Genomic DNA, 16,223 nt, shown 5'->3' on the forward strand with positions numbered 1-16,223 from the left:
AAAAAGCAGCTAATTCCCCCAAGACTCCAGAGGACATTTCCAACACCTGTTTCTTCTGTTCTTCCATTTTCATAACACTTTATAAGAACAACAGACATTAAAAACATGCAAACATAGAACTGAGACCCTTACACTGACCTCCTTTGGAAACCAAGAGGAAAATGAGCCACGTGTGACAAAGACACATCAGTGCCAGGAGGTGAGGGGGTGCTCAGCGATATGGTGGGGCAGGCAGAATAAGAGACCTCTGCAGAAGAGAATAAAAGCGAAATTCCATTAATAATTCCCTGTTATGGTTTTAAGTAATTAAACCAGAAAAGGTTTCAGCCCTAGCAGCTTGTAAGGTTCTCTTCTTTCTTCATGAGCTTTGCAAGTCTCCTGGTTAAACAGGCAAAGCCTGGTGACTGCTCAGTCCCAGTTAGTGGCTTCTAATGCTGCCGCACACTACCTCATTCTACCTAGGTGTCCCACTGTCCATTTATCTACAAGCTGCTCTGTGAAGCGTATTAACTATTCTAAACAGCCTGGGTTAATATAGAACAGAAATTCACATAGAGAATACTTTTTTTTTCATTACATGTGCAATAACATCTCTAGTGAGTTTCTTTTTCTGTGGCTTAAGCATTATAAATGAAAAGAAACCCGAACAACAGAATACTGTGGGAACATTGCAAGTGTCTGCCTCCAATCTTGTTGGTCTGACAGACACTGAAGTAAACAGTTCAAAAAGGTTTGTTTTTTGGTTTTTGTGGGTTTTTTTTGGTTGGGGTTTTTGTGTGTGGTACAGCAGCAAGGATGGGATATTGTTTAACCCCTGTTCTGAACAATCCAGAATTCAAGGAGCATTATATCTAGATCCAAAGATCATGCTTTATGTCACTAACAAATGAACAGTTAAAACCAGTCATCTAGTTTTGAACTTTGTGTTTGGACAACTTGCAATGGTCCACATCAAACCCATGTAGTAGAAGACCTTTCAACTCTGTCTCAGGTCTCTTCTACTCCCAGATGAGGGACTTTTTGTTACTGAATTAAAGCAAAATTCACTACCCACTAGAGTACCCCCCAAAAATGAGAAATAAAGTGATTATTACTAATTTTTCTACAATAGGAAATAGCTTCTGTTTTAAATATTTCCCAGGAAGGACATTTTTTTTCTGGGTCCCTCAAATAAAGCCAACAATTCCAGAGAGAGTGGCAGTACTTATATTTATTATCTGACAAAACTTATGTAGCAAAAGATTATATCTGTATTTTTGGCCATTTTGTGGGAGTTGATGCCATCAGAAATGAAATAACCAACTTCTGAGAATGCTTCCTTTTGGTTTATTGCCTCATTTTGTTTTATGAATGCAGTCTCCATAGCCTTTTGCTTTTATATTGGCTTTCCATGCTGCTGTGCCTGCTACTCCAGCTAGCTGTGTCATCACTTACACTAGAAAACCCAGGGGCTCTATCTGGACATGAAAATAACCTCATATGAAATCTGTGAACCTCCACAAAACGAATTTGAAACAACAACAATAATAAAAAGCCTCATACATTTAGAAACAAATCAGTTTGTCCTTTCTGTAATGTAAAAAAGAGAAATCTTAAAAATGAGAGGATAAAAGTCTACCTTTGTCTCATTTGCAAGCCCTCTCTGTAACTAGTCAAAGGAGCAAATTTCTCCAGCAGAGAAAGCCCATAGGAGACACCACATGTGCAAGGTTCTGCTCCAACCAGAACTACCCCTTCAGTGGAAAGAGGACACTGCAAGAGAAAAGAGCTGGGTAACTGACCTCTTATGCCAGTTCCTCTTCAACATATAATCTCACAGGCCAGGGGGGATGAATACACATGGGGTGGGGAGGAAAGAAGAGAGATGAAGGAGAAAAATGTGATTTTCCCTGAATAAAATGCATAAAATTCCTCCCAAGAGCACAAATCTCTATCAGATCTTTCCTGAACCTCATTTGATTCCCAGCAGTCCTCCATGCCTTTTCCTCTGGAGGCCCCGCACGTACACACATATTCCAGTTTTCATTTGCTGTGTCTGTGCCTTCTATTTTTCAAAGCTAATAGACAAGTCTGATGTTTTCTGCTATTTTATATTCTGGGGAAGTTTTCCAGCAAAAACCTTGTGAAAAATTGCATTATGCAGCTTTAACTCACTCGCTGCAGGTTGCCCCATGGAATTGGAGCCCTGTGATTTTCTTCATTTGCCCAAGCAGAATATGCTCCGTGTGAGGCAGAGATGTCAAATGCACTCAGAGAAAAAGGACAATTACAACTTTTAGCCATGGTCTGTAGCCTTCGTCTTTAAAGTTTGAGACTCATATTACACTCAATAAACAGCCTCTCTTTAAACTAAATATAGACCACTTGCTCATGCAAATTACATCATACCGAGTGGAGCATACCATTACAGCAATTGCATTTACAAATGATGCGGGCATGCCTAAGCCTTTTGGGAAAAGTTTTTTTCCTCCACCTACATTAATCTTGAGATTCAAGGCTCCATTGAGATGAAGGACTTGTTCACACTTCAGGCTCCCTGAGACAGCCCTCCATCAATTCAGGTTGGAAAGCTGCCCTGGGAAGCAGGAGGAGGAGTGGGCATTTGCCCATGATGCTCCAGACGGTGCTCCTGGTGTGGCCATTCACATCTGAGAGGCAAGTGAGTATAAAATGCCCTCAAATGAAATAGGAACATTTTACACCTCCTTTGTTCTGAAAGTAATTGCATAAGAATGATGACAGCATCAATATGGAGCTATACTTTTAAAAAATAATAATAATAAAAAAGACTTGTTATTCTTAGGAAGGAGATGAGGAAGGAGGTGAATAAGGTTATACGGCAAGCTGACATTATGGCTTTCCCCACCACCTTTCTACTAATATTTATTTTTGAAAATTAAAAAAATATCTTTGCAAATGCCAATGGTTACATAGGAAAATTCACTTCATAAACCACTTCTCTGCCTCCAGATCTTTCTGGCATGAAAACCAGCGACCAGCTAGTAAAAAGGAAGACGGGGTTCAAGTTCAGAGGAGGAAAATACCACATCAGCAAAAAGGTGGTTTTGGCACCTAAGATATAATGAGGTATATGGAATCTAGACATGATTTCAGCACTTAGACTCCATGGCTTATTCCAGAGCTTTGATGAAGATGTGATGACCTGAAAAAGGCAGATCTAGGAAGACCTGTCTCATCTTAGAGATAAGACTGTAAGTCCAGTAAATGGTGTCTTAGATAAGAGAGAAACTTAGGAAAAAAGATACAGACAGTTGAATAACTTACACCAGACTGATATAACTGAACATATTTCAGACAGGGTCTGCCAAGTTTTTTTCAGCAGAAAGATGGGCAGCTGGAACTCATAGGAATTTCCTTTCCCTCATGTGGAGAGCAAAACTTCTGAAAAAGGGGACTTGTCCACATCCACGCAGCTCTGCAGCCCCCTCTGCTCCTACTGCCCAGTCAAAGGGAGCACAGAGCACTTGCTAGGTAGAAGAAACCATTAGGAACCATTAAGGCTAAGAGCAAACTTGTGGATTATCAAAAGGATTAAATAAAAGTATGAGGGTTGTTGCAAGGAAACCCCACTGCAACGTGGGTTGGATTAGGTGATCTCCAGAGGTCCCTTCCAACCCTGACCATTCTGTGATTCTGAAAGCCAAATGACATCTTAAGCAGTCTGCAGCTTAATGGCACGTTCCCTGAGTGACGGGTGATGCTAATGGAACCTGGAGGAGGTAAGGACAGAAAGAAGAGATATTTGCAGTGAATAAATCTCTCCCTGGGCGGGGGGGGGGGGGGGGGGGGGGGGGGGGCGGGGAGGGGAAGGTGAGCAAATCAGATCTATTATGAAGCACTGTGGCAGCAAACGCTCACAGGTGGTGGATGGAATAGTAAGCAGAGAGGAAAACCAACTCCCAGGTGGGTGCAATGAGCCCTGTGCTGGGCTGTCAGGGCAGCATCAGCCTGGCTGTGACATTATTAGCAACCACAAAGGATGAGGGAAGAGATTTGTCTTCTTCTGGGCTGGTGGGACCAGCCAGGGCACGAGGGATGAGATGTTTCTCAGCTGCAGTTAGCAGTGGGGATTTGCAGCTCTGCTGCTTATGACTGCTGCATAAAGTGTTGACAACCACTGCTGCAGCGGCATGGCAAATCAGCAGTAAGAGCTGTCAAGAGGACACCGTTAATCAGTTCAAAGAAGCTGCAAAATTAGCCTCCCCTAGGACAGCGGCTGAACAAAGGTGGCACAGAGAACAAGAAGGGGGTTGTTTGGTCAAGTCAGTATGGGAAACCTGGGCTACAAACCCTGTGATTTCAGCCCCAGGAAGGGAAAGCCATAAATTTAAACATATTTGTATCTGCCTTCTCCTCCTAGTCCCCACACTTCCCTTTTCTCCCAATTGGCAGCACTGGCACATGGAGAAAATACCAGTACAGCCGTGCTATGTCCATATCAAAGAGACCTTTGCCGGGGACTTCACAGGGGCAGAAGGGTCAAACCAAAGTTTCCCGTGTGCTGCCCACACAGCCAGACCCAAGGCAGGGTCCTTCTGCTTCTCCAGCTGCGTAAGAATTGGCAAGGCACAGAAGGCAGGATGCCAACAGCAGGATGCCATAGACCCTCTATGTGGGTGGTCTTTAGGAGTGACTATATACAAGCATCAGGCAGAGATGAGCAGGAAGAATGAGCAGAGGACCTGCCACTGCATGCGGTATGATTTGGTCCCAGTGTAGAGAGGGAGGGATGGATTTGCTGATGTTGTAAAGAAATGTGACAAATGAATTTCAGCTGACTGGAGCCTTAGCAGAAAGCATGAGCGCAGCAGCAAACACGCTGCCTAGCCTGATTAAACCAGAAAGCTCCAAGCTCTGGGGCATAGGTGCGCTGTAGCATCACTGTGCTCTATAGCTCTGGGATGACTTTTTGCTGGAGTTAGATGGATGCTCAGAAAGTGGGGAGTGGGCAGCTTTCAGCTCATCCCAGGCTAGCTCAGCTCCCAGAGAAGCTGCCCAGGGTGCAGCACTCCCGTGGCCTTGAAGGACCTGGGGACCAAGAGCACCTCACCAGCTGCCGGCAGCAGGTATTTGCAGGCAGTATCCTGGGGCTGCAAGGCTGCAATGCACTCAGGAGCTGGCACCCCAGGTGGGGCTCTCCCACAGTATGGTGAAACACATGAATACCCTGCATCAGACATGCTCTGAGCCCTCTAGACATTAATTTCTCTGCAAAGACCCACATATCCCCACCTCATAGTCCTTTTGTGCAGCCAGACCAGCAAAAAGAGTTTATAAATGCACCGGTTATAAACTCAAGTCAGACTGTGCCAGTACCCAGGCAGTTTCAGAGTGAGTTGTAGGCACGCAATATAAAGATTCAAATACACCATCTACTTTATTTCAAGCAAATCTTTCTCTCCAGGACATAAAACACTAAATAAAAGCTGCTGTAATGCCTGGGGTATTCAGTTTCTCTAATGGTATAAAGCAGACCAGCCTCTTAGGGATTTTTCTAATTGACAGAAGGTGATTAAACAGAGAGCGGTGAGAGAGGAAGTGCCCGAGGTGTTAAATACTTAAAGCTGGTTTGTGCCGTTGTGAGTAAATGGAATCAATGCTCTGTATCATTATTTAAACACTATAATTAAATTTGGAAATTCAGGTGCCTAATGTTCCCTCTGGCCCATAGCCAGAAAAAATTACGGTCAAAGGAGAAGGGGCCAATAAACCAGCAAGGCAGCTCAGGTGTGCTGGAGATCAGAGGAGAAATTAGTTCCAGGGTACTAATTGAAACTCCAAGAGGGACTCAGTCGACCTCAGGGAGCTGAGAGAGGTTTGCTTTCCTTTTGTGTTGGTTCGGAGAGAGGTTTTCTGGGACTCCATACCTCCGCCTTGGGTTGCTCCTCCACCACTTCTGTTGAAGTGTCCACAGTGCTACCTTGGGGGAGGTTCTGCGGTGGCATTTCCCTTGAAAGGCTGCTGTTCTCCATAGCATCAGCCAAAGCACAGCTACTTTAAAAACATCTTAAAACTGTCACAAGCAGAAGAGAGAGGGACCACTGTTTCTGATGGTGGAGCTCCCCTCCTAGAAGAAGGACCTGCCTCTGTCCCTAACAGATTGTCACCACTCTTAGGTGGCCCTTGAGCACTTTTCTGCATGTTCCCCAGCAAGGGGCAATCATCGATGCTCTTTGGCACCTCTGCACTTCAGTCCTTATGTGGCTCTGAGCTGATTATTTAGATAAGGGCCACAGAGAATGCCTGACGTGGTCTCAGCCCAGTACTTACGGCTTAGAAACTAGGAGGCTTGGTCTAAATTATGCTATACTAATTGAGGCAATTTTTGTGCCTTCTTTAGGTGGATGTACCTGTAACACCAGGCTGAATAGGGAGCATTGCATCACCTTCTCCGCATACTGCTTTCTGGATAAGGCATTTTCCTACACAAGAGGAATATTGGGTTCATGTCCCCATTTTTAATGTGACAGAGTGTGGGCATGATGGTAATATTTCTGCCTCCATCATTCAGAGAGGATAATTTCATTTTTGTTCCCCTCAGGTAGCCTAATAGCTGGGAACAGATGTAAGGAAATCCAGTTATGAAAATAAACTTTGAAGGCCAGTTGGCCACTGGAGCAGATTACAAAGATTTTTCCAGCTGTGATGTCTTCAAATAAGAATGGGAAAACTCCTGGAAGCTACTGGTTAGGCAACTTACTGACCTCAGCACAGAAGTAAAAAATTGTAATTGATCAAACAGTCCTGTCTAGTCCTCATCTGTGAGAATCTCTGAAACTTTGGTGCAAAAAGTTTTTGTAGCCACTAAATTTGTAATGCAACGTTGGATTTATGGTGGTTTTTTTTTTTTAATTTCAAGATTAATAGCTAAAGATAATTTGTGCCAAGGTTTTAAAAGCAAACTTCATCTTATGTATAACCCCATGACAGCAAATTATTCAACCATATTTATGCTACTTGTGGCAAAACTGTGCCTCCCATAGCTTGAAAAATAATATCGTGGAGCAATGTTTGCAAGGGGGTTTCTTATTTTCATCTAACAGATTTTAAGGTCAAGCTTAGTAGTTTGTCATTGACAAGGCTTTTAGTCATTTTGAAGAATTGGGAAAATAGGGTGATCAGTGGTTTTCAGTGTGTTGTCCTGCCAGCATTGCATTCAGGGAGATGTGTCCTCATTCAAGTTGCATTTTTCTTAGCATATTCTAACAGGTCTATCTGTCTTTGGCAATCCACTGTAGGGAAAAATAAAATAAAAATCACAGAAAATTACAACATGAATTGCAGAAAGATACCTTCAAGCAGTTTCTATAAAGATGAGATTGCCTACTAGAGATGGTCTTTAGAGCAGTTTCCATGGTATGTGCAAACAACCTTAATGCAAAATTATGCTTGAGTCTCTTTCACATGTTCCTTTATCTAAAACAAGCAGCATAAATAGCTCATTCACACCACTACCTCACTTCACAAACAGTGCCATTGAAATCAGCAACAAGGACGGCAAAATCAGTCCCTGGGTAATCATGCTTTTCAAGAGGATTTCAGTTCTGCAAGATGCTCAGCATATCTTGCAGAACTGACATGGACTTGGGGACAATTAAGACTTTGCAGAATCAAACTGATAATTATCAGACTTTCATTAGTGTTATCTCCGGGGTACGAAGCTTATATTTCAGGTTTTGATCTCATAAGTAATTTCTCTAACTTTTTCTCCTTGCAGCTTCTTGAAATAGAGTAATCAAATAACTTTGGCATACAGATGTATGAATGCCTCACAGTTTAATGGAGGTTATACTAATAACTTTTGAGGCATACTAATTAACCCAATGATTCTTTTATATTGTCTAGGCTCAAGCATATAAACCCCTCTGATTTTCAGATAAATTTCCCAATTTGTTTAAATATATACATAAAAATAAATTACACAAATACAGACATTTTTATATAGTGAGGTTATAATTCTTTTGTTGCTGTACTACAGCCTAAAGAGAACACATTACTTTTATCTCTCATCCTTACATCAGAGGTGTTACCCTTAGATCTCAAGTACGACCCTTAGGCAGTAAACTCCCGGGGGCAGGAGACAGCCAAGTTCTTCCTGTGTAGCAGAGAAAGTCAACTTTATAGTCCGTCTTGTTCAGTTTTGTGCTTATGTTCGTGTGACAGAGGAATAGAAGTAGGGCTTTGTTGTGGTTTAACCCCAGCCAGCAACCAAGCCCCACGCAGCCGCTCGCCCACTCCCTCACAGTGGGGTGGGGGAGAGGGTCGGAAGAGTAAAAGTGAGAAAACACGTGGGTTGAGATAAAGACAGTTTAACAGGTAAAGCAAAACCCGCACACACAAGCAAAGCAAAGCAAGGAATTCATTCCCCGCTTCCCACGGCAGGCAGGTGCTCAGCCACCCCCAGGGCAGCCGGGCTCCGTCACGTGTAACGGGGACTTGGGAAGACAAACGCCAGGACATTGAACATCCCCCCATCCGTTCTTCTTCCCCCAGCGTATATACCCAGCATGACGTTCTATGCTATGGAACATCCCTTTGGCCAGTTTGGGTCAGCTGTCCTGGCTGTGTCCCCTCCCAGCTTCTTGTCCCCCTCCAGCCCTCCTGCTGGTAGAGCCTGAGAAACCAAAAAGTCCTTGACTTAGGATGAACACTACCTTGCAACAAGCAAACCCATCATGGGCCATCAACATTGTTGTCACACCAAATCCAAAACACAGCACTGCACCAGCTACCAAGGACAGAATTAGCTCCATCCCAGCTGAAACCAGGACAGGCTTTTTGTCCTTTTTAGTAACACTTAAATTGGTTGGATGGAGAGATTAAGGTTTTTGACGTGTAGGATAGGCAGAGAGAAGGTGAGGTGTCCCTTTCCCAGGAAATGTTGTGGGTATATAGTGGTTGCTTGTGAATGCAGAGGCCTGAAAAGCGCCCATCTAGGATCAGTGGTCATGGTGTTACAGAGGTTCCCACCAGTGGCTGCTGTGATAAGTGAGACCTCCACAACCTTCTCCATGAAACAATGTTGGCCTCACAGCATCTGCAGTCAAAAACTTGCTGATGTGCACACTGATCTGGCAGACATTTCCAGATTTTATATGTTTTGGTCTGAAACCTTTGAGATCACAAACCTTTGACTGAGATCATTCATCTGGGAGGGAGGACAGCTACTATCTTTAAAAAGAACAGACTTTCAGAAAATAATGTGGGTGGGAATTAGCAGGCTCGGGAAATAGGAGATTCTCAAGTGTGTCGTTGCCAGTTTACTTCTACATTTGCAAATAAAGGCAGTAGTACGTATATGTGCTACCTCAGGTTGTGGCTGCTCTTCTGGAAAGGGTTGTAAGACCACACTTTATTTTTGGGAGAGGATTCTAAAATGAATAATTTTTATTTTTTGGGAGCAAGGGCCATACTAGGGGAAAGCTAAACAACCATCCTAGACTGGCACAGACGTGCATAGGACTATATTTGCTCTGCAAAAAAAGACCTTCCACCTCCAGCCCCTGCTGCCTGGCATATTTCACATGTGTTAGTTCTACAGGAAAAAAACCAACAACCAACCCAGCATGAATTTTTGGTTTTTTAAAAGCAGATATCTAATTAGCTACTGGCTGCTATTTTTCTCTTAGACATGCTTTGGGGAGATTAATGATAATGAAAAATTGCTGAATCCCCTTTATCCCAATGAATTTTCATTCCAATACTTTAGATCCAGTGCTATAACCCACAACATACTGTTGGACGCTGTACTGCTTTCAAGTATAATCCCCATCTCTGTCTGGGGGAAAAGGAGGGGTTGTTTGTTTTTGTACATCCGCATCCACTTTGATTCATATGTAATTTATTGTGTGCTTTCAGTGGTTCAGTTCACTTGCCTTCTGTGCATATTCCACAAAGAGAACAGAGTTTATACATCAGTTATACAAACTTTGAAGAGTTCTACCGTTTTGGATTGCTTGATGGATTACATGTATTTTTATAATAAGATATGGTGTGCACATTGTGACAGACCAAGCTTAATGGATTGGAAGGAGGAAGCTTATAATACCACTGTGAACATAAGCATCCACTGTGTTTGCAGGCTACTAGTCTGAAAAATCAAGCGAAGCAAAACATCTGCTGCCAAAAATGAACGTTGTCTCCTGTATCGTGGTGGGAAGAAAGGAGGCACCGTACTGTACCCTCGCATCCCAGGAAGCCTAACGTTCCCTGTAGAAATTTCCTTGAGCTGAGCTGAGCTGTCTTCCTGCAGAGCTCCAGTTCACTCTCTCAGTTATTTTCATTCAGTCCTTTTCTGCCTCTGCCAGAGACCTTTCTCCTCTGAAAACCCTGGCGATGAAAAATTGCTCTCCATTGCAGCCAGAAAGTTAAGGGAGATGGCCCAAGGGTGGCTTCACACCCCCATTTTAGCTGCCTCTGGCTGCAGCCTTCACATCAGTTTTGTCATACTTTTTTTTTTTTTTTGTTTTAATCATACAGTCCTGACTTTCTAGCCCTCCAGAATGTGTGTAGAAACTCTTCATATAACACTATATAAAATTGCTCTGTCATTGAAGTGTGCTATTGAAATAGAAACTCACCATCTTAATTGCACTGAGATATTTGAGTCCAGAAGAATATTCTTTTTCTTAAAAAGTTCTGGCTATTTGATCTCTGCAAGACCAGTGATGAAACCCCACTATCACAGCAGCGATGGTGGATCGCTCTACCAAAAGGGCATCTGGTCAGTAGAATTATTTCTACGAGCACTTTCAACTGTTGTCGGTATCGTGAGCCCACTTGGGATAGGCTTGGCTGTGCGATGGGGCTTTTCATGCCAGATGAAATGGCAGGTCTCTTAGGAGTGAATTATTCATACTGATGTCGTGACCTTTCATTAACATACTCAGTTTCACAAATAAACTTTAATCCTTTTTAGTAAGTCTCCCTTGCTTTTTTTCCTGAAAACCTTTTTCTTCTAACTCAGGGACAGATCCTAAAACTTGAATGTAAATTTCTGAGAAGAGTCTCTTCTTTTTTAATCATCCCCCAACCATTTTTGTTAATAAAGGCAGGAAATTAAGAAGACTTCCTGTAACCCTTTCACAAAACTCACCAGTAATTTCACCTTCCATGGAAGAAAGTCACTGTAACCCTATGTAATTAAACTTCCTAGCATATCCGACTAATTACATGCCACTTTCTTTAGGAAAATTATTTCCAAATTCCTGTATCATATCACAAGAAATGCAAAGTATAATAATACTGAATTATTTGTACAGATATTTTCTGTCTTGTACAACTAAGATCTGTTTCGTTCTCAAACTTTTCTTTTTCATATTCAAGAGCTCATACATTCTTATTAGTAAATAATAGATCTTTAAAATTCAGCCTTTTCTAAGAGTATTGCATTTTCAAATATAAGGATTATCTCGGCATCATGATTTATAATCCAAATTTATATAACTTTCCTTGTGTAAACTTCTAAATGCAGCACAATCCTTTGCTTACATGCTTTCTTTTTTTTTTTTTTTCTTCTTTTTTTTGCATTTGCAATTGCAGACAATGGGTTTGTAAATCACCTCCTCATCCCCCAGCGTGCAGAGTATCTTTTAAATGATTGCCAATACATCTTGGGTTTCATCTAATTAAACCACACTCAACTGATGGATGTGCTTCTGCTTTATCCTTCCTTGTGCAGTGATATTCTTTTCTTTACTAGACTTTCTGGGTCACCTTCACTTAACATTTTTAAAATCCTGCAAAAATTCTGGAAAGAATAGTAGTACAATTTATCCCGAGAGTCCTAGTTCATTATTTCAGATTGGGTCTGATCCTATGCCCAGTGAAGGCAATAGAATGATGGCCCTGTTGGAGCAAGTCCAGAGAAGTGCCACAAAGATGATGGGAGGGCTGGAGCCCCTCTCCTGTGCAGACAGACTGGGAGAGCTGGGGTTGTTCAGCCTGGAGAAGGCTCCAGGGAGACCTTAGAGCAGCTCCCAGTACCTAAAGGGGGCTACAAGAAAGCTGGAGAGGGACTTTTTATAATGGCATATGGTGATAGGACAAAGAGGGGAATGGTTTTAAACTGGAAGAGGGCACATTTAGATTATCTATTAGGAAGAAATTCTTCACTATGAGGGTGGTGAGGCACTGGAACAGGCTGCCCAGAGCAGCTGTGGGTGCCTCATCCCTGGCAGTGTTCAAGGCCAGGCTGGACGGGGCTTGGAGCAACCTGGTCTGGTGGAAGATGTCCCTGCCCATGGCAGGGGGCTGGAACAAGATGGTCTTTATGGTCCCTTCCAACCCAACAAACATTCTAAACCAACATTGTGGTTGTTCTCAAACCTTTTAGATCTACACCTCCTCTTTCTTCTCCTCTTCAATAGCTTAAATATGGGCAAGGGTCAAAAGAAAGTTTGACGTTTTACATGACTGCTACAGAGTAGAGATCTTTCAGTGAGGCACAAAAGAGGAAGAGAAATGCAAAAATGTATAGGTCTGAGATAAAGACCTGGAGACTGCACTTCTCTCCCACTGCAGCTACAAACTTCCTTTTGCCCCAGAGCCCACAGTCTTTCAAATCTCTCTTGATTTGAGAATGAAGAGTTGGCTTTGCTCATACCTTCTTTCTGAATATCACTAAATCACTCAGGTGAAACAAAAACCTCCCCACCCTCTTGAGAGGCAAATGTACACACATCCCACCTCTCAAGACCTTTGAGACACAGTCTGTGATCAAGAACAATTCTCCCCCTTTCTTACTTTTTAAAATGAAAGTTGTTAAATGCACATGGCTTTCTACCCATCATCACAGTCTGAATTTAAATACAGACTTTGTGACTGTCTGGAAAGAGAACAGCATCATTTCTTAGGGGCCTATTCAAGTCACGACTGTTATTTTACTGAAGGAAGCAGTGCCAGTTCTTGGCTCTGGCTAAGATTATGGAGAAGGTGCCTGGGTTCAGTAAGGGGAACTTGATTATCACACTGTTGGATTTTTGGGTACCTACCTATAAGGCAACTTCCTTCGTAGTGCATTTCTTGGTGTTCAATCTTCATACAAGGCTTGCGTATTGACAGATGTCTAGGAACAGGAGTCACAGAGGTCCACGTGCAGTGCAGAGAACTCTTAAACTTAGCCAACAGAATGCTTTAAGGAAAGGCTTAATCTCTTTGTTCTCCTAGCAATCCCCAATGAAATTTCTGCTGTGAATTCACACCTTGCAATGTTCCTTAATTCCCCTGTCAGGATTCAGGGACAGAAGTATTATTGGGGAAAAAGTAAAGCAAAAAAACTAGACACATGGAAAAGAAAAAAATCTGTACCTCACATTGTACTTTGGTGGTAAACTTCTACCATTTTTCCATCAAGAACTCTACAGACTACATGGGTTAAGCATTTAAGGGCTCAGATCAGGCAGATTACAAATGTGACCATGCTCCTTGAACAATTTATGTGGCTTAGCCCCTCTCCTGATGATTAAACTGCTCTTCTGCTCTGGTGGGAATAGGGAGCTTTCAGTTCCAGTTTCAGCTCCTAGTACCACCCCCAAAGGCAAGAAGTCCTTGGAGAAAGGGCTAAGACCATTGAGTGAAAGCACCTTTCTCAGAAATTAAGAACGCAAATTCCCGCCACCATGGTTTTCTTGATCCTTGGTGAGCTACTATATAACATTTAGATGGGAGGCATAAAACCATCCCTTCTAGTCATCTTCTGTGAGGACCTTCTTCCAGCGCTTGGTAGACATGGTTTAAGCATACTTAAGGGACTACATAAGCCTGTGGGTATGGAGGCAACGCTCTATACCCACCAAGAACCACAGTGGAGGGCAGAATCATGACCCTGGGCCATCCGTCCGCTTGAGGTCATTTTAGGCAGTGGTTCAAACCGAGAGTAAGCTGGGATTTTATCTTAGGCATCTCCAGGATGGTTGAGACGAGCAACTCTAAGCAACCTTTTCTGGTTCAGACACCTAAATTCCACTCAGTTTGAGTCATATGTGATATGCACATGTTCAGAACCTGGCTCTGGGCATTTAAGTCCCTCCTGTACATAGCCAAAAATAAGGTTCCAAAAGATTTATTTATGAAAGTGCTTTCAAATGTAATCAGCATGTACTTTTACATTTAGCAATTTTTTATATACCTGGGCAGAAATTCATTATTCTTTCTTTAAATGTCCAGTTTTTAAAATCTTACAAAGCTTACATGGCTCAAAATCTTCCATTTCAGTGATTTAGGAAAAAACAGGAAAAGGCGCAGAGAGATTACTTAAAGCAGAATTGTTCCTGGTGTCAAGACACCGTGAAGTATGAATATCAGCACAAGGATTTGCTTTATTTATAAATATATTTGAAACAGATACGGAGATATGTTCCTGTAGGCGTTTGCGATACTTGTACCAAATGCAGCTCCTCTTGGTTATAATGTACTATTCTCCTTTGCACTTGATCTATTTGATCCAATATTCACTTGATCTTTTTGCACTGAATATGCAGCTGGTGCACTAATATTAACTTTGGCATAATTTGGCATACCAGGTAGCAATGAGCAAACCTCAAAAGCTTCATGTAAGGATCTGCAGTCTTTTCCCTATACCCTGCAGATATTTGTTCCCTTCTTTTCACTAGTGTTAGGGAGCTAACTTAGCCAAGCGCATAAAACACCACCAGGTAAAAAGCCAAATCACAATACTTGATCTTTTCAGTACTGACTCATTCAAATTTCAGTGCCAATATTTGAGCTTCTTTGCTTTGGTGGAACCTGATTAATAACCCAGTTAAAACACTCGATTAAACAAAACATCCTTGCATCCTGCTCTGAAGATAACCAACTTGATTCACCCGTGATTGCTTTACAAATGAGTACATGTATATTAATATTCATGTGATTTGTTGATGAAGCTATTCACACCTTTTCAGGATTCTGCATTTTGAAAAATATACACCCTTCTGTACCTTCTTTGGAGTCTATCATCTTAATAAACAGCACATTTAGAGCCTTCATGTAGCTCCTGCAATGTGCTGAGTGCTCTGCTTAAGTCTCAAGTGCCCTTGGTTTGGTGAGCTCAGGGACATTTTGGGAGCACTGGTCATGCTCGGCACAGTAACAGAACATCCAGTTTCTTTGCTCTAATCCTTTGGTCCTTCTGTTACTTAAATAGGTGGTTTATTTTAGCTTAGACAAAACTGCTTCAAATAACTCACCTTTTCTGAATTTTTTTCTTCCCTGTCAAGGCTATAGAGAAATGGCACCTGATGCTATTTGTTGTAGAGGTAGGTGTTAGAAAGTTCATCCTCAGCTTAGCGGGAACAGCCCGACCTCCCATCTGCCACAGGGTCTGTTAAGACAAGAGCATGGCAAACCCTTCCTGGAAGATGTTTTTACAGTTTAATCAAGGGACGAAGTTGAAAGGCTGGATTATTAGGAACTGTGACTGAAATGTATCTCCTGCTTAATTTCCCCCAAAGACTGCAGACCCAGCAGCAGATGTAGCTACTACTTTCTCATGGGATCTTGCCTGGAAGGTAAATGTGCGATACCTAAAGTTAAAGAACTGAATGAGAGTCTCATCTTTAAAAGTTTTGGAAACATAAAGCACGCCCAAAGATCAATCTCTGTCCTGAGACGATGCAATGGGTGGTGTTACAAGGTTCCTGTTACAGATTTGCGTATCTAATGCCAGCCTTAGGATAATACAGCCATGGAGCCAAAGCAGTGCTGGTATATGCATGCAAGGGTCTACTGGGATCCTATGGGTCAGGGGCACAGGACTTTGACTGGGGAAACCACGAGCTGTCCCTTCCCACCATGCCGTGCCACAGCTTTTCTCAGTTCTCTGCACCTGCTGGGGCACTGGAAGGAAGCTGCGATGCTCTTCTCAAGGCTGTAACAGGGAAATAAATGGGAGAGGAGAACTGAAAGTCTTTACCTCTGCATAACCTGTTCTTGAGTCCCTGACTATAAATACAGATTGTAGAAAGAGTCCATGAAAAACATTTTTACTTGGTTTGTCTCCATCTGCAGAGTTTACCCTTGGCTGGTCTATTCCAGTTTCTAGGAGAAACTGGGATTCTGAAGCAACTGGGCTGAAAAGTGGCATCAGTTCCTTCAGGCTTCTCCAGCAATGAGTCTAAGCTCCCAAACTCATCCTCTTCCTTGGGTGATGTCCTGTTTTCACACTTTTTATCATCTTACCCTGAGCTTGCTGGTCTGTAAGA

The sequence above is a fragment of the Falco naumanni genome, chromosome 3, assembly GCF_017639655.2.
Source record: "Falco naumanni isolate bFalNau1 chromosome 3, bFalNau1.pat, whole genome shotgun sequence".
NCBI classification, from domain to species: Eukaryota; Metazoa; Chordata; class Aves; order Falconiformes; family Falconidae; genus Falco; species Falco naumanni.